Source organism: Heterodontus francisci, unplaced genomic scaffold (genome assembly GCF_036365525.1).
Source record: "Heterodontus francisci isolate sHetFra1 unplaced genomic scaffold, sHetFra1.hap1 HAP1_SCAFFOLD_148, whole genome shotgun sequence".
Lineage (NCBI taxonomy): Eukaryota > Metazoa > Chordata > Chondrichthyes > Heterodontiformes > Heterodontidae > Heterodontus > Heterodontus francisci.
In genome coordinates, this window is record NW_027142345.1 from 2,759,596 (window position 1) to 2,781,858 (window position 22,263).

Genomic DNA, 22,263 nt, shown 5'->3' on the forward strand with positions numbered 1-22,263 from the left:
CTCCTCTCAGCCACTCGCTCCAACATTGTCCCATCACCCCTCGAGGCTCACCTTGCTTTATCGGGTGGTGCGGTGAAGAATGATCGAATGTTGGAGCGAGAGGCCGAGAGGAGGGAAGCAGCATGGCTTCGAGCTAGTGTCTGGAGGGACGTGGGGGGGAAGCGGGGCGTGAGTGGACGGAGAGAGGGCAGTGCGGGGGTGGGGGGGGTAGCAAGCGGCCGGAGGGCGGGGGAGCGGGGTAGCGAGGAGCGGGCAGCGAGCGGCCATGAGTGAGTGGCTGAGAGGGGGTAGAGCGTTTTCCTGCGCATGCGCCAGTTAGTCCTGGAAGACGTAGGCTGAGCATGCGCAGCATCTCAGAGCGCAGGAGACTGTTTGTGCATGTGCGAGCTTGCAGCGCTCTGATGACGTCGGCTGGCCGCTGCATTGTCAGGAATCACTTTGAATTTAATAAGCGTACAAAACAGAAAGGGGAGAGTATTCATTCATTTATCAATGACTTGGACAAACTCACGGAAGTTTGTGAATACGGCAACATAAGAGAAGAGCTGAATGGAGACAGGATTGTGTTCGGGGTATTGGACAACACCCTTTCAGATCATCTACAGTCCAGGGCTGATCTCACATTAACGAAAGAGTTTCAATTGAGCAGACAAGCAGAGGTTAGAAAGTTTAACCAATCCATTGTCCAAGGGGACAGGGAGAGTCTCACCTCGAGAGTAGCAGACTCAATTGAATTTGTTCAGAAAACAAAAGGAAAAATTAGTGGTAAAAGACAAGAAAGACGGGAAGAGCATCTCGTGGTAGCTGCAACCAATTGCAGTAGGTGTGGCCGAGAGAGACACAAGTGGGAAAACCGCCTCGCCAAAGAAGCTGAGTGTTTTTCCTGCAGAAAGTTGGGACACTTTCAGTCAGTGTGTCTCAGTAAAATACCGGCACTGAATATAATTAAAGGGAAATCACCAGAGAGCAAAAACATTAATGAAGTACAGGATATCCAAAGTGTGGAAATACATTTTTTAGGTGAAATCCAGGAAATAAAGTGAGAGTTGCTGGACGACAGAAATTCTGAAATATTTTAAGATAGAGGTAGATAAATTCTTGATAAACAAGGGGGTGAAAGGTTATCGGGGGCAGGTGGGAATGTGGAGTTGAGGTTACAATCAGATCAACCATGATCTTATTGAATGGTGGAGCAGGCTCGAGGGGCCGAGTGGTCTACTCCTGCTCCTAATTGGTATGTTTGTATGTAAGAAAACATGTTCCAGATACAATGAGAACTATCATTTGTTTGGAAATGGATTTGAACCCCCTTTTTTCAAAAGGTGATCGAGCTTTAATTTTTCTACAATTAACAGGCAAATCCTTGAGGAGTTGAGATTGACAGAAACAATGGGCTGGATTCTATAGAGCCCTCGACGTCGAGATCTGTGGTGGGGGTGGGGTGGGGGCCGCCTGAAGATGGCCCCGGATGAGGCCCGCGACGAACCTCAACGCTGGCAGGGCCTGGCTCGATATTGCCGGCGACAGCGAGGCCTTGTGGGGGACCCCCACCGCTCGGCAACGGGACCACAAACCTGCATTAATTATTATCCCATCACTTCCTGATATCCCGCTGCGATCTTCAGCCCAGTGGCTGGCACTGCCGTGCCTTCGGAGCCCCATCCGGGCAAATGAGGTGCAACACTGGTGGGGAGGGGGGAGAAGGTAAGTTTCTCAGTGTGGGGGTGGGGGGACGGAGTCAAATTAATGTCATGGGTGTAGGGGATGGTGGGAAGGGTTATAGTTTACAGTTTGTGCAGTTTTGGGCGGAAGGTCAGATTGTAAAGGTAGGTTTTGGGAGGGAAGGGCAAATAATTAACTTAACTGTTATTGGGGGGATGGGAGAGAGGCAAAAGCAATGTATTTATTTCATTTCATTTAATCTTCCTTTAAGTATTTTCCAGTAGGACTAACAGCCCTTTAAAAATGGCTGACACTCCAGTTCAGTACTAAGGCAGTGCTGCACGATCAGAAATGCTGTTTTTCAGGTGAGACAGAAAACTGAGGATCCCTCTGCCCTCTCAGGTGGATGTTAAAGGTACCATGGCACTATTTCAGAGAATAGAAGGGGAATTATTTCTGGGGTGCTGGTCATTGTTTAACCCTGAATCAACATCACTTAAAAACAGATTATCTCGTTTTTATCACATTGTTGTTTCTGGGAGCTTGCTGTGCGCACATTGGCCACCATGTTTCCTACATGACTACAGTGACTGCACTTGGAAAGTCCTTCATTGGCTGCAAAAGGCTTTGCAACGTCCTGTGGTCGTGAAATGCAAGTCTTGCTTTTTCCATTGTTATCAGTGTCATTGTGATCAAAAGACAGGATTCGTGAACACAAAATTTAAATCAATTTTGATTGAAATAATGTAAAAGCATCTATATTCTTGCACTGTACTTAATAATCTCCATCTTCCTATCCTTACAGAGTGCAATGTCATCGACCCTGAAATTGATTCCACAATCTCATGGAATCACAGAGTCAGAGAAAGTTTAAGGCACAGAAAGAGGCCACTTGGCCCATCGTGTCTGTTCAACAAACAATTTCAGCCGAGTTCTGATGAAAGGTCACAGACCAGAAACGTTAACTCTGTTTCTCTCTCCACAGATGCTGCCAGACCTGCTGAGTATTTCCAGCATTTTCTGTTTTTATTTCAGATTTCCAGTATCTGCAGTATTTTGCTTCTGTGTTACTTTGAAAGTTGAAACTGACCTACCTGTCTACAATTCACACTGGGGTCTCCCATGAAATGATTCTGTGTAATGTTGTTAGAATGAATGCAGACTCCGAGCACAGAGCTTCCTGTGGGGAATTGGGGATCTGAAAACCAGCAGACTGCAGGAATTTCCACTGGGAGCACAAATTCACAAAATCTACCTTTTACATATCGATTCATTTTAATTGTCCTTTTGGAAAATTATTTTGAAACAATTTAAACATCAACCCACAGCTCCATGACTGGGTCAATTATGAGGTCATCCTCTGACAGGTCATGTGACAGCTGGAGCCACAAGACATCAGAACCAGATTTGTGACTGGATTAAAACCCGGAATCCTGTCCCAATAGCTTTTCAAATAAAGCTGTTCCTGTTTGAAAACACAGCAGTTAAACTTTCTGCCTGACCATGAGGGGAGCTAGGGAGAAATTTACAAAACTCAATCCTTCAACAAAATAGTTCAAAAATCATTAATATCGAAATCATGTGAGGATTCATATGCAGTAGAGAAACAAGCAGAATACAGAAAGTACAGAGGAGAGCTGAAAAAGGAAAAGAGATCAGCAAGAGAATGTATGAGAAAAGATTAGCGGGTCACATAACTGGGAACACTGAGAGGTATAGACAGGGTGTACAGCAAGAGGCTTTTTCCCAGAGTGGGGGTTTCAATTACTAGAGGACACGAGTTCAAAGTGAAAGGGGAAATGTTTAGGGGGGATATGCGTGGAAAGTTCTTTACGCAGAGGGTGGTGGGCACCTGGAACGCGTTGCCAGCGGAGGTGGTAGACGCGGGCACGATGGAGTCTTTTAAGATGTATCTCGACAGATACATGAATGGGCAGGAAGAAAAGAGATACAGAACCTTAGAAAATAGGCGACATGTTTAGAGAGAGGATCTGGATCGGCGCAGGCTTGGAGGGCCGAAGGGCCTGTTCCTGTGCTGTAATTATCTTTGTTCTTTGTTCTTTGTTCAACCACCTGCCCATCCTCATTTCCAAAGAGGAGGTCGAGTGTAGCCTTTTCTCTCATAGGGCCATCCACATAATGTTTCATAAAACTATCCTGGACACACTGAACAAATTCTTGCCCATCTGATCCCTTAGCACTAATGCAGTCCCAGTCAATATTAGGGAAGTTAAAATCACTTACTATTACAACCCTATAATTCCTACACCTATCTGTGATTTCCCTGCATATATGCTCCGCCAATTCCCTCTGACTATTGGGGGGCCTATAGTATAATCCCATCAAAGAGATCTCCCCTTGCTTATTTCTAAGCTCCACTCTTATGGCCTCACTGGACGTTCCCCCCGTTATATCCTCTCTAACTACTGCCGTGATGTGCTCCCTAATCAATAGTGCAACTCCCCATCCTCTCTTCCCTCCAACTGAAGCATCGGTACCCCGTAACATTGAGCTGCCAGTCTTGCCTATCCCTCAACCACGTTTCTGTAATAGCTATAATATCACAATCCCATGTACTGATCCATGCTCTGAGTTCATCTGCCTTACCTGTAAGGCCTCTTGCATTAAAGTACTTGCAGTTTAGTCGACCAGACCTTCCACGCTCCCTGTCAGGCCACTGCCAGGCCCGCCTACTGGACTTGCTTGCATTAACCTCTACATTTACCTCAACTATCTCATCGGAGAGACTACTACTTTGAGTCCCACCTCTCTGCAAGACTAGTTTAAACCCTCCCGAGTAGTACTAACAAACCTCCCCGCAAGGATATTGGTCCCCTTTCAGTTTAGATGCAATCCGACCCTCTTCAACAGGTCACCTCTGCACCAGAAGAGATCCCAATGATCCAAGTAGCTGAAGCCCTCCCGCCTACACCAGCTCTTCAGCCACACTTTCATTTGCCTAATCCTCCTATTCCTATCCTCACTAGCACGTGGCACAGGGAGTAATCCTGAGATTCTTCTTCTTCTTTGTCTTTGGCCTCCTTACCTCGAGAGACAATGGGTAAGCGCCTGGAGGTGGTCAGTGGTTTGTGCAGCAGCGCCTGGAGTGGCTATAAAGGACAATTCTAGAGTGACAGGCTCTCCCACAGGTGCTGCAGAAAAAGTTGTCTGTCGGGGCTGTTACATAGTTGGCTCTCCCCTTGCGCTTCTGTCTTTTTTCCTGCCAACTGTGAAGTCTCTTCGACTCGCCGCACTTTAGCCCCTCCTTTATGGGTGCCCGCCAGCTCTGGCGATCGCTGGCAACTGACTCCCACTACTTGTGATCAATGTCACAGGACTTCATGTCGCATGTGCAGACGTCTTTAAAGCGGAGACATGGACGGCCGGTGGGTCTGATACCAGTGGCGAGCTCGCTGTACAAAGTGTCTTTGGGGATCCTGCCATCTTCCATGCGGCTCACATGGCCAATCCATCTCAAGCGCCGCTAACTCAGTACTATGTATAAGCTGGGGATGTTGGCCGCCTCGATGACTTCTGTGTTGGAGATACGGTCCTGCCACCTGATGCCAAGTATTCTCTGGAGGCAGCGAAGATGGACTGAATTGAGACGTCGCTCTTGGCTGACATACGTTGTCCAGGCCTCGCTGCCATAGAGCAAGGTACTGAGGACACAGGCTTGATACACTCGGACTTTTGTTTTCCGTTCAGTGCGCCATTTTGCCACACTCTCTTGGCCAGTTTGGACATAGCAGTGGAAGCCTTTCCCGAGCGCTTGTTGATTTCTGCATCTAGAGACAGGTAATTGGTGATAGTTGAGCCTAGGTAGGTGTACTATTGAACCACTTCCAGAGCGTGGCCGCCGATATTGATGGATGGAGCATTTCTGACATCCTGTCCCATGATGTTCATTTTCTTGAGGCTGATGGTTAGGCCAAATCCTGAGATTAACCCGAGAAGTTCTACTTTTTAACCTTCTGCCTAACTCCCTATATTCACTGTGAAGGACCTCAGCACTCTTCCTGTCTATGTCGTTAGCACCAATATGGACCACGACCTCTGACTGCTCACTCTCCCCTTTCAGAATTTCCTGCAGCCACTCCGAGACATCATTGACCCTAGCAGCAGGGAGGCAACATACCATCCTGGTGCCTCTTTTACGGACACAGAAACGCCTACCTGCACCCTCTACGATAGAATCCCCTATCATGATAGCTCTTCCACCCCTTTTACTGCCCTGCAGTGCTGCAGAGCCCTCTGTGGTCCCACGGGCCAGGCTGTTGCCGCTTTCCCCTGGGAGGTCATCCCCCCAACAGTATCCAAAGCGGTCTATCTGTTTGAGAGGGGGGTGGCCACAGGGGACTCCTGCACTACCTGCCTGTGCCTACTACTCTGTCTGGTGGTCACCCATCACTTTTCTGCCTGTGCAGCTATTATCTGCGGTGTGACCACCTCGCTAAACCTGTTATCCACGACTTCCTCAGCATTATGGATGCTCCACAGTGATTTCACCTGCAGCTCCATCTCCATAATGCGGGTCGCCAGTAGTTGCAGATGGATCCACTTCCTGCACACATGCTCACGAGGGACACTGGAAGCATCCCTGATTTCCCACAAAGGGCAGGAGGAGCAGATCACGGCGCTGAACTCTCCTGTCATGACCTACCCTTAGACTAATTAGTTACACCCTTAATTAAAAAAATACTAATTACATGAGGGGCCTTTTTCTACCCACTTCAGTCTAAGATTCTGAATAAACTACACTGAATTAAAAAAGAAACACTTCAGTAGTACTCACCTTATCACCAGAGTTCTTTTCCCACAAAAATAAACTTTTCACTTTTTTAAAGATATCTACATGCACTAATAGCTGCTACTCACCCAACCAATCAGCTTGCAGCTCTCCTCTGACGTCACTGTTGACTTTCTTCATGACAAATTCGATTATATTATGGTCGCTCATCCTCAAGGGATTTCACACAACTAGATTGTCAATTATTCCTCTCTCTTTACACAATACCCAGTCTGGGATGGCCTGTTCTCTAGTTGGTTCCTCAACATATTGGTCCAGAAAACCATCCCATATACTTTTGGCCTCGTTATCTCGAGAGACAATGGATACGCGCCTGGAGATGGTCAGTGGTTTGTGAAGCAGCGCCTGGAGTGGCGATAAAGGTCAATTCTAGAGTGACAGGCTTTTCCACAGGTGCTGCAGAGAAATTTGTTTGTCGGGGCTGTTGCACAGTTGGCTCTCCCCTTGCACCTCTGTCTTTTTTCCTGCCAAGTACTAAGTCTCTTCGACTCGCCACATTTTAGCCCTGTCTTTATGGCTGCCCGCCAGCTCTGGCGAACGCTGGCAACTGACTCTCACGACTTGTGATCAATGTCACAGGATTTCATGTCGCGTTTGCAGACGTCTTTATAGCGGAGACATGGACGGCCGGTGGGTCTGATACCAGTGGCGAGCTCGCTGCACAATGTGTCTTTGGGGATCCTGCCATCTTCCATGCGGCTCACGTGGCCAAGCCATCTCAAGAGCCGCTGACTCAGTAGTGTGTACAAGCTGGGGATGTTGGCCACCTCGAGGACTTCTGTGTTGGAGATACGGTCCTGCCACCTGATGCCAAGTATTCTCCGGAGGCAGCGAAGATGGAATGAATTGAGACGTCACTCTTGGCTGACATACGTTGTCCAGGCCTCGCTGCCTTAGAGCAAGGTACTGAGGACACAGGCCTGATACACTCGGACTTTTGTATACACTCCAGTAATTCCTCCTCTACGTTATTGTGACAAATTTGATTTGACCAATCTATATGCAGATTTAAGTCACCCATAATTACAGATGTTGCTTTATTGCATGCATCTCTAATTTCCTGTTTCAGACCATTCCCACATCACCACCACAGTTTAGGGGTCTATATATAACCCCCACTAACGTTTTTTGCCCCTTATTGTTTCTCAGCTCTACCCATACAGACTCCACATCATCAGCTCTCATATCCTTCCTCACTATTGTATTACTTTCCTTTTTAACCAGAAATGCCACTCCACCGCGGGTGGAAATAAGCCATTTTACTGATGGTGTGAAAATTTGGTCAGAAGCTCATCGCAAGGCATCTCAAGGTTAACGATGTAACCAAGTGTGTGAACAGTTTGGCTTCGTCTCAAACATTTACAAAGGAGAGGGATGGAGTATGTAGCTAGGAAATATTTGAAGCAGAGACAGAAAGCAATGGCTTCAATCTTCTCAATATTTAATAGGCATTGCAGATGTGTGAGGTAATACATTTTGAAAGGAGGAATGAGGAGAGACAATACAAGTTAAATGGTATAACTATAAAGGTGGTCAAATAACAGAGACACCTGGAGTATTTGTACACAAATCCTTGTAGCCAAACCGTTAATAAATATATGGGATCCTCGGTTTTATAAATAGAGGCAAAAAAAGCAAAAGCAAGGACATTATGTGAAACATATATAAAATACTAGTTCAGCTGCACCTGAAGTCTTGTGTCGAATACTGGGAACCAAACTTTAGGAAGGACATGAAGCCTTCGGAGAGGGTAAAGAACTGTTTTACGAGAATTTGTGCAGGCATGAGGGATTACAGTTATGTAGCCTGGGTTGTTCTGCTTCGAGCAGAGAACTTTCAGAGGAGATTTAATTGAACTGTTTAACATTAGGAAGGATTTAGATAAATTAAATAAAGAGAAACTGTTTCCAATGTCCAAGGGGTCACTAACCAGAGACACAGATTTAAGGCGATTGGTAATTTTGTTTCTGAGTGGTTTGGATTTAGGATGCACTGTCTGATAGGCTGATGGATACAGATTCAATAGTAGATCCCAAAAGGGAATTGGATAAATATCTGAAGCAGGAAAAATGTTAGGATATAGTGAAAGAGTCAGGGAGTGAGACTAACTGGATTGTTCTTTGAAAGGGCCAGCACTGACTTGATGGGCAGAATGACATCATTCAGGACTGTGCAATTCTATGATTCTATGATTGTTCCTGCCTGTACTTTCCCAATATTCCTATCCTTTCAGCAGCTGTTTGATAAAGTCGCACATAACAGCTGTGTTACCGAATTAGAAACACATGGGATTAAAGGAGCAATGTCAGCAGTGGCTCAGTTTGTCGCTCTCTCCCCTTTCAGTCACAAGCTTCTAGGATCAAGTGTCACTGCAGGACTTGATGACAAGAATCAAGGCTGACACTGCAGTGCAGTACTGAGGGAGTGTTGCACTGTCAGAGGTGCCACCTTATCAAAGAAAAGGTAAAGCCAGGCCCCGTCTGCCCTCTCAGGTGGATGTAAAGATCCTATGGAATTATTTAGAAGGTCAGGGGAATTATTCCCAGTGTCCTGGTCAACATTTACCCCTCAAATTAACATTACAAAAACGGATCTGATCATGACCACACTGCTACTTGTGGGATCTTGTTGTGCAGAAATTGGCTGTGTTTTTCCTACATTACAAGACTGACTAAACGGTAAAAAGTACTCATTTTTTGTTAGTCACTTTGCGACATGCAGTGGTCATGAAGGCGTTACATAAATGGAAGTCCTTTTTTATTTTCAATGTCAGCATGCAGGAAATTAGCTCTGTGACAGAAAGCAGAGAGTAGCGGAGAATGGTTGTTGTTCAGTCTGGAGGGAAGTACACAGTGCGGTTCCCCAGGGTCACTGTTGGAATCACTGTTGCTGTATGTTAATGCAATGGGCTTGTGTACAGAGGGGATAATGTCAAAGTTTTCAGAGGGCAGGAAACTCAGAAATGTTAATAAACAGTGAGAAGGATAGTAACAGACTTCAGCAGGACAGAGGCTGCAGAGAGGGGAACAGGGGAGACAGGACAGACTGGTGAAATGTACAGGAAAATGGCAGATGTAATTTAACACAGTGAAGTGTGAAGTGAGACATTTGGGCAGGCAATATGAGGAGAAACAATATAAACTCAATGGTACCATTATAAAGTGGGTGCAGGATTAGAGAGACCTGGGGTGTACACACACAGATCTTTGAATGTAACATGTAGTGTCCTTGGTGTTAGAGAGAGAGGCACAGAGTAATAAAACTCAGGAGGAAATGCTGATGTTCATCCATCATTGGTTAGGTCCCAGCTGGAGAATTGTGTCCAATTCTGATCACCACACTTTGGTAAGGATGTCAAGCACTTAGTGAATATACTGAGGTGATTTACAAGAATGGTACCAGGGATCTGGGAATTCAGTTACGTGGAGAGATTGGAAAAGCTGGGATTGTTCTCTTTAGAGCAGTGAAGGGTAAGGGGAGATTTAATATAGAATTCAAAATCATGAAGGGTTTTGATAGGTTAATTAATGTGAAACTGTTTCCAGTGTCAGAAAGTTCAGTATTAAGAAGGCACAGATTGAAGGTAATTGACAAAGAACCAGAGGTGAAATGAGGAGAATTTTCTTACACAGCGAGTTGTTGGGATGTGGGATTCACTGCCTGAAAACATGGTGGAAGCAGATTCAATAATATATTTCAAAAGAGAATTCAGCAAATACATGAATTGGTATTTAAAAAGCTGGAGTGTGGGTCAAAAGGAGGAGAGAGGAACTAATTTGATATCTCTTTCAAAGAGACTGCACTGACACAATGGGCTGAATATCCTCCTTCTGTGCGTCGGGTTTGTGACTCATGATCTGCCCGTTCCCGTTCTTGTTGAGGCCGGTGACACACAAAGCTCCTGCTTTCTCCTCATTTCCATGAATTCTACTTGCTGCCCAGGGTGACCCACGCTGATGTCTGTCTGCACATTAACTGGGAGCGAAGTGTGCGTGAGGCTGGTTCGTGTTTCAGCCAGCATTCAGCTTTTAAAGGCAGTCTGTCACTCTTAAAGGGAAGCTGCACTGAATCACAGGAGGCTGCGTGTGCTGCTGCTGCTGACTGTGAATTCTGCAATTGGAAACAAGGTAAATGGAATACTAGGACAGAGAGAGGGATCTGCAGTTCACGGATGTGCTGCTGGAGGCCTTAGTCATGGAGGGGGACAGGAGGAGGGAGGCCATGTTTTCATGGCGTGGGGCCGAGGCCCTCAAGTAACACTCTCCGAAGGGAATGGGAGCAGGTGGCCTGGGAGGTCAATGCAAGAGGTCCGGCCCCGAGGACCTGGCAGCAGAGCCAGAAGAAGTTTAATGAGCTCACACGGGTGATCAATGTCGGTGAATTCATCTCCACATGGCATCTTCTACCCCAACACAACCAACCTCTCACACTGCTCAATGTACCACACCTCCATCACTCACCCATCAGCAATCCCTAACACTCAGGACTCACACCTAACATTCACTTACTCCACCTCACCCTCACACACCTTCCACTGATGCCAGCCTCACACCCACCTCTCAATGCCTCCACATACCTCCAGCTATTCAGCTATGGCAGGCAAATCACCCAAACACAGTGAAACACAATCACTGCCATTCTGCTCTCTCTCTTACAGGACAAGGCGGCCCATAAACACAGGGAGCAGCAGTGTTCCGGCGAGGGCCAAGCATAACTTCATCCCCAGAGCCTGAGGGAGGAGATGGTTCTTCACATCATGGGACTGGCTGTGACAGAGCCCGTAACATCCGGCATCACCGACAGTATTCAGGATGATGCTATGTTCCTGCATTATGTCCCTTCTTAACTCCCACCTTCCCCTCATTCTGCTGTCTGGGATGATGTACAAGCTTCAGATGGTGGGACCATTGACCTCCTGCTTTCCATCCCACCCTCAATCCCTCACCCCAACTTTCCCCTTCTAATTTTATACTTTCCAATGATAACCCAAAACTACCAGCTTTCCAGTCACAGCAGCTCCAGGAGACAGAGAGAGAGCAGCAGCACAGCACTGATGGCGAAGCACCATCACTTGGTCTAATACTCACAGCCAACAGTTCAAATACTTACACTGTGTGTGCTTTAGAGGCTGGTATAGAGTCGGAATCTACACGTGGTGAGTCACCGAGCACGAGTGAGCTGCAGCCAGGCCAGGGGGAAAGGATAGTTCATGTGTCAGCTCACCAGAGGGCGAGGTCACAAACGAGTTATAATACACAGGACTCAGATATGAACATTGCTGGAACTGCATACAGGAGAATGCTGATGGACATGTACACTGAGAGACTTTGTCCATTGACAGGCCTGTCAGACAGTCTGTTATCACTGTTAAGGAACATGGAGGAGTCCGGCTCCAAGATGGCACAGGACATTGCACAGAGATTGAAGCCCATTCTTTCCCCTGTGGAAGTGGTCACTAACTCCATGACATCACTAGCAGACCCAGCCATGATACAGTATCTGGTAACCATTGTCTCAGCTTCCACTGCAGCACAGACGGCAGACACCCAACGTCTCAGTGCTGCAATGGAAGCTCAGACTGAGGTCATGAGATCCATGCTTGCTGCCATGCAGGACCAAGCTTCTGTAGTGGGTAGGGCAGATCCCCCTCCTCTTGCCTCTTGACATAGATTCCCCTCTCTGCAGCCTCTGCTCCATTTGTTGGTCATGTTACAGACCCAGAGACACTGTCACTACAGTCCCCAAACCTCGTCCAGAATTGGGTCACAAAGTCCTCTGTCCTGCCTGAATGTCTGCAGCAGCTCACGACACAACGTCCAGAAAAAACATCCAAAGCACCTCCACTAACTTTACAATGGCATTAGCAAGTCAAAAGCCCCTCACCTGTAAGTTCGATGCCTGGTCCTTTGAAATAACAAGTGACTAACACAGGTTGTCAGTGGACATCCACAGACCAAGTTTCAAGGACAGACATCAGCACTGTTGGGCTGGTGCACTGACGTCACCTTGAACCCTCCTTACACTAACAGCACATACATAGAACGCCCGGGCAAGTCCCCTGCCCAGCATGGGGCACTGTGTTGGCCACACTAGAAGTGGCCGGCTGTGCAGATAGCATCATTTTATGGATCAAGGTTTCTGTAACATTGGCACCAGCATGAAATTCACAGCCGGGGGAGATAGAGAGAAAAAGCAACTCACTTTCAATGGGGAATTGGGAATAGAGTTGAAGGCATAAGATTTTCAAGAATATGGGAGATGGACAATGAAATGGGACTAATTGGAGGGGTGAGGCCATGGAGGGATTAAAACACAAGAATGAAGATATTTAAATTAAGATGCTGCCAGACCGGGAGCCAATGTAGATCAGTGAGCACAGGGGTGATGGGTGATCAGGATTTGGGGTGATGGGTGATCGGGATTTGGTGTATATTAGTTTACAGGCAGCAGAGTTCTGGATGGTCTGTGGTTTATGGAGGTTTATAACTGGGAGGGTGACCAGGACAGAATTGGAATAGTCATGTGTGGATTTAACAAAAACACGGATGAGGGCTTATGCAGGAGATGTTTTGAGACAGAGGTGGACATGGGTGATATCACAGAAGTGGTATTAGGCAGGTTAAGTGATGGAGAGATCATAGCGATGAACTCAGCTCAGGTACAAATAGAACATAGAGGTTGTAAACTGTCTGGTTCAGCCTCAGACATTGGCTAGAGAGGTCGATATAGACAGTGGATAGGGAGCAGACTTTGTGAGAGAGACTGAAGACAGAGGCTTGAGTATTCCCAGGATTTACATGACAAGAACAAATGTCAGTGACATATGGTTTATAGGTATAATAGTTGGATCCAGAGACTTACCAGGGACACCAATGATAGCGAGGATGGGATAGTAGATCGTTTGAATCATCTTTAGTGCATAATAGATTCGCATTTCTAATGTTCTCCAATAATAATCTGCAGTAACTTCGCCAAACCAATAGGATAAACTCTTGCTGCCCATTTTTGTAAAATTCCAATCTATTGTTCTCAGATTCTGATCAATCCTTTCCCACTCTCTGGAGCTGCTGTTAGTGTGAGGGTGATGCTCCCGGCTTGCAATAACACATTGAAAGAAATCCCTTATTAATGGAAGTGGAAAACTCTCCAATGACTCAATTAGCGTGCATGGAGACTGACATTAATTACACACACTGAACAAACAGATTCAGTTAACACCTGTCAAACCAACATTTAGTGTTCCAAAATAAAGTAGAACATTTACCCAGACTGGATGTTATGTATGAGGTTTGTTAAGGGAAGGAGTGGTAGAGTCACTGGCCAGAAGCTTTCACTCCTCCTTGGCTATGGGAGTAGTGACAGGGGAGTGGAGGACTGTAAATTATGCACCCTGTTAAAAAAACAAGAGATGGGATAAACCCTGTAGCTTCTGACCAATCAGTCTAATGTCGGCGATTGGAAATTTCTAGAGGCCATAACCCAGCTCAAAAATATATCTTTCTTGGAAAAACATCTGATAATAAATGACAAACAGGATGGATAGCTTGATAACCAATTATGTCTGATAATCTTGATCAAGTTAGTTGATGACATAACTGTGAGTGTTGATGAGGGCAGCTTGTTTCGTGTTATGTATATGAACTTTCAAAAGGCCTGTCATCAAATGACATTTCATAGACTTGTTATGAAAAATGGAAGACATGGATTAATGTGACAGTGATAGTGTGGATATGACATTGACTCAGGGACAGAAAGCAGAGAAAAGTTGTGAACAGACATTGTTTATTCTGGGGGAGGGGGAGTGTACAGTGCTATTTCTCAGGGGTCAGTATTAGAACCAGTGCTGTTCCTGACATATAGATAGATGCATGATATCGACGTAAATGTAAAAATAAACAATTTCAACTCCTGCAGATGGCATGAAACTCATAAGTAAGGGTAACAAAGGCGCAGACCACAGAATTATCCAACCTCACAGACTCTATATATTTTTTTATTTATCATGGACTCTCATCCAACACCACTGTATTTATCAGTCTAATTTATTTGTGTGTGATTCTCGTGTGAGTGTGTGCGTGAATGAGCAGCGTACATGTTTATTATTTTATTCAGATCCAGTTTAGATTGTTAAGTATAATAAACTCACCTCTTATTTAATCTCAAGAAAATCTGTCTGACTGGTTCTTACATGAGCACAATAAAGGTATAAGGTAAAACACTCACTGAGGTGGTCAGCACGTCCAATGCGAAAAAAAAATAAACCCTATTGTGGTCAAATGAGAGATCGGACAAGAGGGGATCTGGGACCCCTCCTCACATGGCTGTAACAGAAATTGATTGTAACCCAATGACAAACGAGAAATTAGAAGGAGGTAAAACAATTGATTCCCAGAAAAAAAAAATGAAGATTTCAATGTAGGTTTTATTGTGGCTTTCGCTGCTACAGCACTAAAAAGTTCACATTCGGAGACAGTACCATCCTGAGCCACAGCTCATGAAAATATGAACAGATGAATTAGGATCAGGAGTAGGCCACTCGGCCCCTCAAGCCTGCTCTGCCATTCAACAAGGTCATGACTAATCTGATTGTAAACTCGACTTCACATTTCCACCTGCCCCCGATAACCTTTCACCCTTTTGCTTATCAGTAATCTATCTACCTCTGCCTTACAAATATTCAAAGACTCTGCTTCCAGCGCCTTTTGAGGAAGAGATTTCCAAAAACACACGACTCTCACAGGAACAAAATCTCCTCATCTGTGTGTTAAATGGGTGACCCCCTTATTTTTAAATAGGGACCCCTAATTCTAGATTCTCCCACAATGGGAAACATCCTTTCCACATCCACCCCGTCAAGACGCCTCAGAGTCCTATATGTTTCAATCAAGTCGCCTCTTACTCTTCTAAAGTCCAGCGGATACAAGCCCAGCCTGTCCAATATTCCCACATAAGACGGCCCGCCCATTCCAGGTATCAGTCTAAATAGCCTTCTCTGAAATGCCCCCAATACATTTACATTATTCCATTAACAAGGAGACCAATACTTTATACAATACTCCAGATGTGGTCTCACCAATGCCCTGTAAAACTGAAGCATGACCTCCATACTTTGCTATTCAATTTCTCTTGCAGTAAACAATAACATTCTATTAGTTTTCCAATTACGTGCTGGACCTGCTTACTAGCCTTTTGTGATTCATGCACTTGGACACCCAGATCCCTCTGCATCTCAGAGAACTGCAATCTCTCACCATTTAGATAACAGGCTTCTTTTTTATTCTTCTTGCCAACATGGACAATTTCACACTTTCCTGCAGGACACTCCATTTTCCAGGTCTTTGCCCACTCACTTAACCTATCTATATTCCTTTGCAGTGCCCTATGTCCTGTTCACAACTTAGTTTCCTACATATCTTTGTGTCATGGGAAAATATCGCAATACGGTCCCTTCATCCAATTAATTTAGATAAATTGTAAAAATTTGAAGATCCCTGTGGTACACCACTCGTTTCATCTTGCCAACCAGAAAATTACCCATTTATGCTGACACACTGTTTCCTGTTCGCTGGTCAATCTTCTTTCCATACCAATATTTTACCCCCGACACCATGAGCTTTTATTTTCCGCGATAAACTTTGATGTGGCATCTTATCAAATGCCTTATGGAAATCTAAGTCCAGTACATCCACCGGTTCTCCTTCATCCACAGCACATGTAACTCCATCAAAGAAATCCAACAAACTGATTAATCATGATTTAACTTTCATAAATCCATGTTGATTCTGCCTGATTACCTCGATTTGTTCTGAGTGCCGGCTATACCATGCCTAATAATATCTTCTAAATTTTTCCCCAAGACAAATGTGTAGCTAACTGGCCTGTAGTTTCCTGTTTTCTGTCTCCCTCCCTTTTTGAATAAAGGAGTTATATTGCCAATAAAGGAGTTACATACAGAGTGAAGTAACTTGGTATAGGTTAAACGCCCTGTCTGCTGAAAAGTTGAGTAATGTAGCCGGAAGGTTAGGGATTACACTCCGTCCAAAAACTAGGGAATTCGTAATCGTAAGACTTGTGGCCAACCATTTTTCACTTGAAGCTGACGGCTCAAACAGGGTTAGAATCACTAACAGATAGAGTAATGTTAGCTAAGGTAAAACTAGAACAGAAAGGACTAGAATTAGAATTCCAGAGAGAGCGAGAAAGAGCAGAGTGAGCGTCAAGAAAGGGAAAAAGTAAGAGTGTTCCAGAAGGAGAAGGAGGAAAGGGAGTTAAGGCGGCTCAAACAACTAGATGAAGACTCAGTACACCCAGTGAAGGCACAGCTCGTGAGGGAGCTGCTCCTAGCTCAGGCCCATGTGCTGAGCTCTTAAAGTTCTCCCAGTTCATTCTAAAGTTCAATGAGGAGGATGTGGCAGCACTTTTCTTTCCTTTTAAAACATTTTCAAAGCAACTGCAATGACCGTCAGAGAACTGGACACTGGTTTTCCAAAATAAAATGACAGGAAAGATGAAAGTTCATCAGATTATGAGAGGACTGAAAATGCTATCCTGGGCCCATATGAGATAGTACTGGAGCTGGACCAGCAGAAATTAAGAATCTTTGTAAAGCAGCTTGACCAAACCTACCTGGCGTTTGAAAGAGTTAAGCAATTTCGGAACATTGGAACATAGGAGCAGCAGTAGGACATCGAGCCTGTTCCACCATTCAATATGATAATAGCTGATCATCCACTTCAATGCCTTTTTCCGACACAATGCCCATTTCCCGTTATGTCACTGGTATTTAGGCTGGGGCATTGAGTACACCAATTGGGACATCATGTTACATTTGTACATAACATTGGTTTGGCCGCATTTGGAGTATTGTGGGCAGTTCTGATCGTCGCACTACACAAAAGATGTGATTAAGCTAGAGAGGGTGCAGAAAAGATTCACAAGGATATTGCCTGGTTTGAAGGGTTTGAGTTATAAAGAGAGACTGGATAGGCTGGGTCTGATTTGCCTGCAGTGAAGGAGGCTGAGAGGAGACATGATAGAGGTATATAAAATTAAGGGAGGCATAGATAGGGTAGATAGCCAGAGTCTGTTTCCCATGGTTGCGGTGACTAAAACTAGAGTGCGTAGATTTAAGGTGAGAGGGAGGAGGTCGAAAGTGATCAAAGGGGTAAATGTTTCACATAAAGAATAGTGGGTATTTGGAATGATCTGCCTGAGGAGGTGGTGGAGGCAGGAAAAGTAGTGACATTTAAGAGGCATCTTGACAGGTACTTGAATGAACAAGGCATAGAGGGATATGGAATTAATGCAAGAAGTTGGGATCAGTATAGATCAGCATTATAGTCAGCCCGGACGCGGACGGCCGAATGGCCTGTTTCTATGCTGTACGACTCAATGACTCCATTTAGAAATCTGTTAATCTCTGCTTTAAACATAATCAACAACTGAGCTTCCACAGCCCTCTGGGGTAGAGAATTCCAAAGATTCACAACCCTCTGAGAAAAGGCATGTCTCCTCATCTCTGTCCTAAGTGCATTTCCACTTATTTAGAAATTATTTCCCCTGGTTCTAGATTCCCCAACCAGGGGAAGCATGTTAGCTGCATCTACCCTGTCTATCACTTTCAGTATTTTGCAGGTTTCAATGAGATCACCTCTCATTCTTCGAACCTCTAGAGAATACAGGCCCAGTTTCCCCAATATCTCTTCATGGGATGGTCCCGCCATCTCAGGAACAAGTCTGATGAACCGTCATTGCACTCCCTCTATGACCATAACATCCTTCCTAAGGTAAGGGGACCAAAACTGCACACATTACTCCAGGGGCAGTCCAACCAAGGTTCCATACAATTGCAGCAAAACGTCACTACTACTGCACTCAAATCCACTTCAATAAAGGCTAACATACCATTAGTCTTCCTAACTGCTTTCTGCACCTGCATGTTTGTTTTCAGTGACGTATTGACGAGGACATCCAGGTCCCTTCGTACAACTACACTTTCTAATCTCTTACCGTTTAAGAAATACTCTGCACATCGGTTCCTGCTACCGAAGTGGAAAATCTCACATCTTTCCACATTATATTTCAACTGCCATGTTCTTCCCCACTCACGAAGTCTGTCCAAATCCCTTTGAAGCCGTCTTGCATCTTCCTCACAACACTCATTCCCATCTAGTTTACTGGCATCTGAAAACCTGGAAATATTACATTGGTCCCCACATCCAAGTCATTGATACATATTGTGAACAGCCGGGGCCCAAGCACTGATCCCTGCAGTACCCCACTAGTCACAGCCTGCCAAGGCAAGAATGACTCATTTATTCCTACTCTCTGCTTTCTGCCTGTTCTTCTTCTTTGGGCCTCCTTATCTCGAGAGACAATGGATACGCGCCTGGAGGTGGTCAATGGTTTGTGAAGCAGCGCCTGGAGTGGCTATAAAGGCCAATTGTAGAGTGACAGGCTCTTCCACAGGTGCTGCAGAGAAATTTGTTTGTCGGGGCTGTTGCACAGTTGACTCTCCCCTTGCGCCTCTGTCTTTTTTCCTGCCAACTACTAAGTCTCTTCGACTCGCCACATTTTAGCCCCGTCTTTATGGCTGCCCGCCAGCTCTGGCGAACGCTGGCAACTGACTCTCACGACTTGTGATCAATGTCACAGGATTTCATGTCGCGTTTCCAGACGTCTTTAAAGTGGAGACATAGGCGGCCGATGGGTCTGATACCAGTGGCGAGCTCGCTGTACAATGCGTCTTTGGTGATCCTGGCATCTTCCATGCGGCTCACATGGCCAAACCATCTCAAGCGCCGCTGACTCAGTAGTGTGTACAAGCTGGGGATGTTGGCCACCTCGAGGACTTCTGTGTTGGAGATATGGTCCTGCCACCTGATGCCAAGTATTCTCCGGAGGCAGCGAAGATGGAATGAATTGAGACGTCGCTTTTGGCTGACATACGTTGTCCAGGCCTCGCTGCCATAGAGCAAGGTACTGAGGACACAGGCCTGATACACTCGGACTTTTGTGTTCCATGTCAGTGCGCCATTTTCCCACACTCTCTTGGCCAGTCTGGACATAGCAGTGGAAGCCTTTCCCATGCGCTTGTTGATTTCTGCATCTAGAGACAGGTTACTGGTGATTGTTGAGCCTAGGTAGGTGAACTCTTGAACCACTTCCAGAGCGTGGTCGCCAATTCTGCCTGTTAACTAATCCTTAATCCATGCCAGTACATTATCTCCTATCCCTTGTGCTTCAATTTTACTAACCAACCTCCTGTCGGGGACTTTATCAAAAGCCTTCTGAAAATCCCATTATACCACGTCTACCGACTTCCCTTTATCAATTCTGTGCGCAACATCCTCAAATAACTCCAACAGGTTCGTCAAACATTGTTTCCCATTTATATATCCATGTTGACTCTGCCCAATCAGATCCATTTATCACATTCTTTAGAATAGAGTATAGCTTGTTCCCAGCGACTGATGTAAGGCTAACATGTCTGTAGTGCCCTGTTTTCTCTCTCCCTCCATTCTTAAATAATGGGGAGGCATTTTCTATCTTCCAATCTACAGGAACAGTTCCAGAATCTACAGAATATTGAAAGATATTCACAAATGTATCCACTATTTCCAAAGCTACCTCTTTCAACACTCTGGGATGTAGAATATCAGGTCCTGGGGACTTGTCAACCTTCAGCTCCATTAATTTCTCCAAGACAACCTTCTTCCTCATACTAATTTCCTTCACTTCCTCAATCTCCCTAGTCCCTTAGATCTCTAACTCTGGGAGATTTCTTGTATCTTCCTCAGTGAAGACAGACACAAAATAATCATTTAGCTTCTCTGCCATTTCTCTATTCCCCATTATAAATTCTCTTGACACTGCCTGTAATGGACACACATTTGGCTTAGCTAAACTTTTCCTTTTTCCGTACCTATAGAGGATTTTACAGTCCATTTTGTGTTTGTTTTTGGCCAGTGATATGAGCGCTCAAGATAGAGCCCACATATGAAACCCTCAGAGCGGTGATCCTCGTCGAGGAGTTCACAAACTCGCCCCCTCGCATTAAACCCCACATAGAGGGCCAGAAGGTTCACAGATATTCTGGCTGATGATTTTTCCCTTGTACGCAAAGCCTTAACCCCAGAGGGAGCTCCGTTCCTAGTCACCCCAAAGATCCGAGAATAAAAGGTGGAAGGGTGATCGGAGTCCGAGCAGCCATGGGCAAGAACGAAAAGCGGGACAGACAAGGGTCCATCCTCAGGCCAAATAGGACGGTACTGAGAGCAGGAGTAATGGCTGAAGATCTGTATGTTTTCACTGGAATAAGGCAGATCACCATCGAGATGACTAATGGACGTGACGGGGAAAACCTGTAGGATTAATCAGGGTCCACCAGAGCAGTGCAGGAAAACGGGCCCTGATGGAAAACACAGCAGATCAGGCTGTGCTTTTAACTGTCGCAGTCAGACCCAGTAAACCTACCGCCGAGCGTATGGAAAACTTAACAAAATCCCAGAGTTACCAGGATTTAGTATTCCAAGGAAAAGAGACCCCATACCCCTCGAGTGGGGCAAGCAAGCCCATCGTCATACTGAGGGATACAGGGGCCACCCAATCCCTTCACCTGGGAAAAGGCATCACCTTTCCTCCAGAGAGTACAGTGAATGCTGGAGTGTGAGTGAATGCTATCGGAAGACAGTATATGTCCATATCTTTATATCAGCTGCACTTGGTGTGTGACCCAGTTTCAGGACCGGTAACCATGGGAATTGTACCAAGATTACCGGTGTATGGGTCGACCTGCTCCTGGGTAATGATCTGACAAGGGAAAAGGTGGCAGCTTTCCCAGTAGTTCTTGAGACACCAAAAGAGGTCAGAGAGACAGAAGTTACAGAAGAAGGTCCCAGGCATTCTCCCTGATTGTGTGGTGACTCGGTCCATGGCCAAACAATCTCCTGAACTTACACAACAGACGGATGACCCTACTGTCTGGTTGTCTGAAACATTCTTTGTGAAGTTAGAGGACCCAAAGTGTGTGTTAAACAGATCGTCCTTAGTTGAGTCTCTGTGCTAAAAAAAAGCACAGACTGCCCAAACCAAAACTGAAGCAGAGGGAGTTGCAGAGTGCTACTATTTAAAGAATGAGGAGCTGATGTGGCAGTGGAGACCTGCTCACAGACCTGCGGATGAAGACTGGACAGTGGTTCACTGCATAGTGGTGCCGCTGGGGACCCTTACAGAAATATTAAGAATGTCCCACGAACATCCACTGACTGGACATGTCAGTGTACGAAAAATCGAAGACCGCATAAGAGAACATTGAGACTGGCCACAACTCACAATTCACCAAAGAGAAGGACTTGGTGGATGATAAGCCAATGGAAGGGAGTGTAGATAGTCTAGGTCATGTCGTTATCAAAAAGGAGGCGTTGGGCGTCTTGCAAAGCATTAAGGTAGATAAGTCCCCAGGACCTGATGGGATCTACCCCAGAATACTGAGGGAGGCAAGGGAAGAAATTGGTGGGGCCTTGACTGAAATCTTTGCATCCTCATTGGCTACAGGTGAGGTCCCAGAGGACTGGAGAATAGCCAATGTTGTTCCTTTGTTTAAGAAGGGAGGCAAGGATAATCCAGGAAATTATAGGCCGGTGAGCCTTACGTCAGTGGTAGGGAACTTATGAGAGAGCATTCTTCGGGACAGGATTTACTCCCATTTAGAAACAAACGAACTTATTAGCGAGAGGCAGCACGGTTTTGTGAAGGGGAGGTCGTGTCTCACTAATTTGATTGAGTTTTTT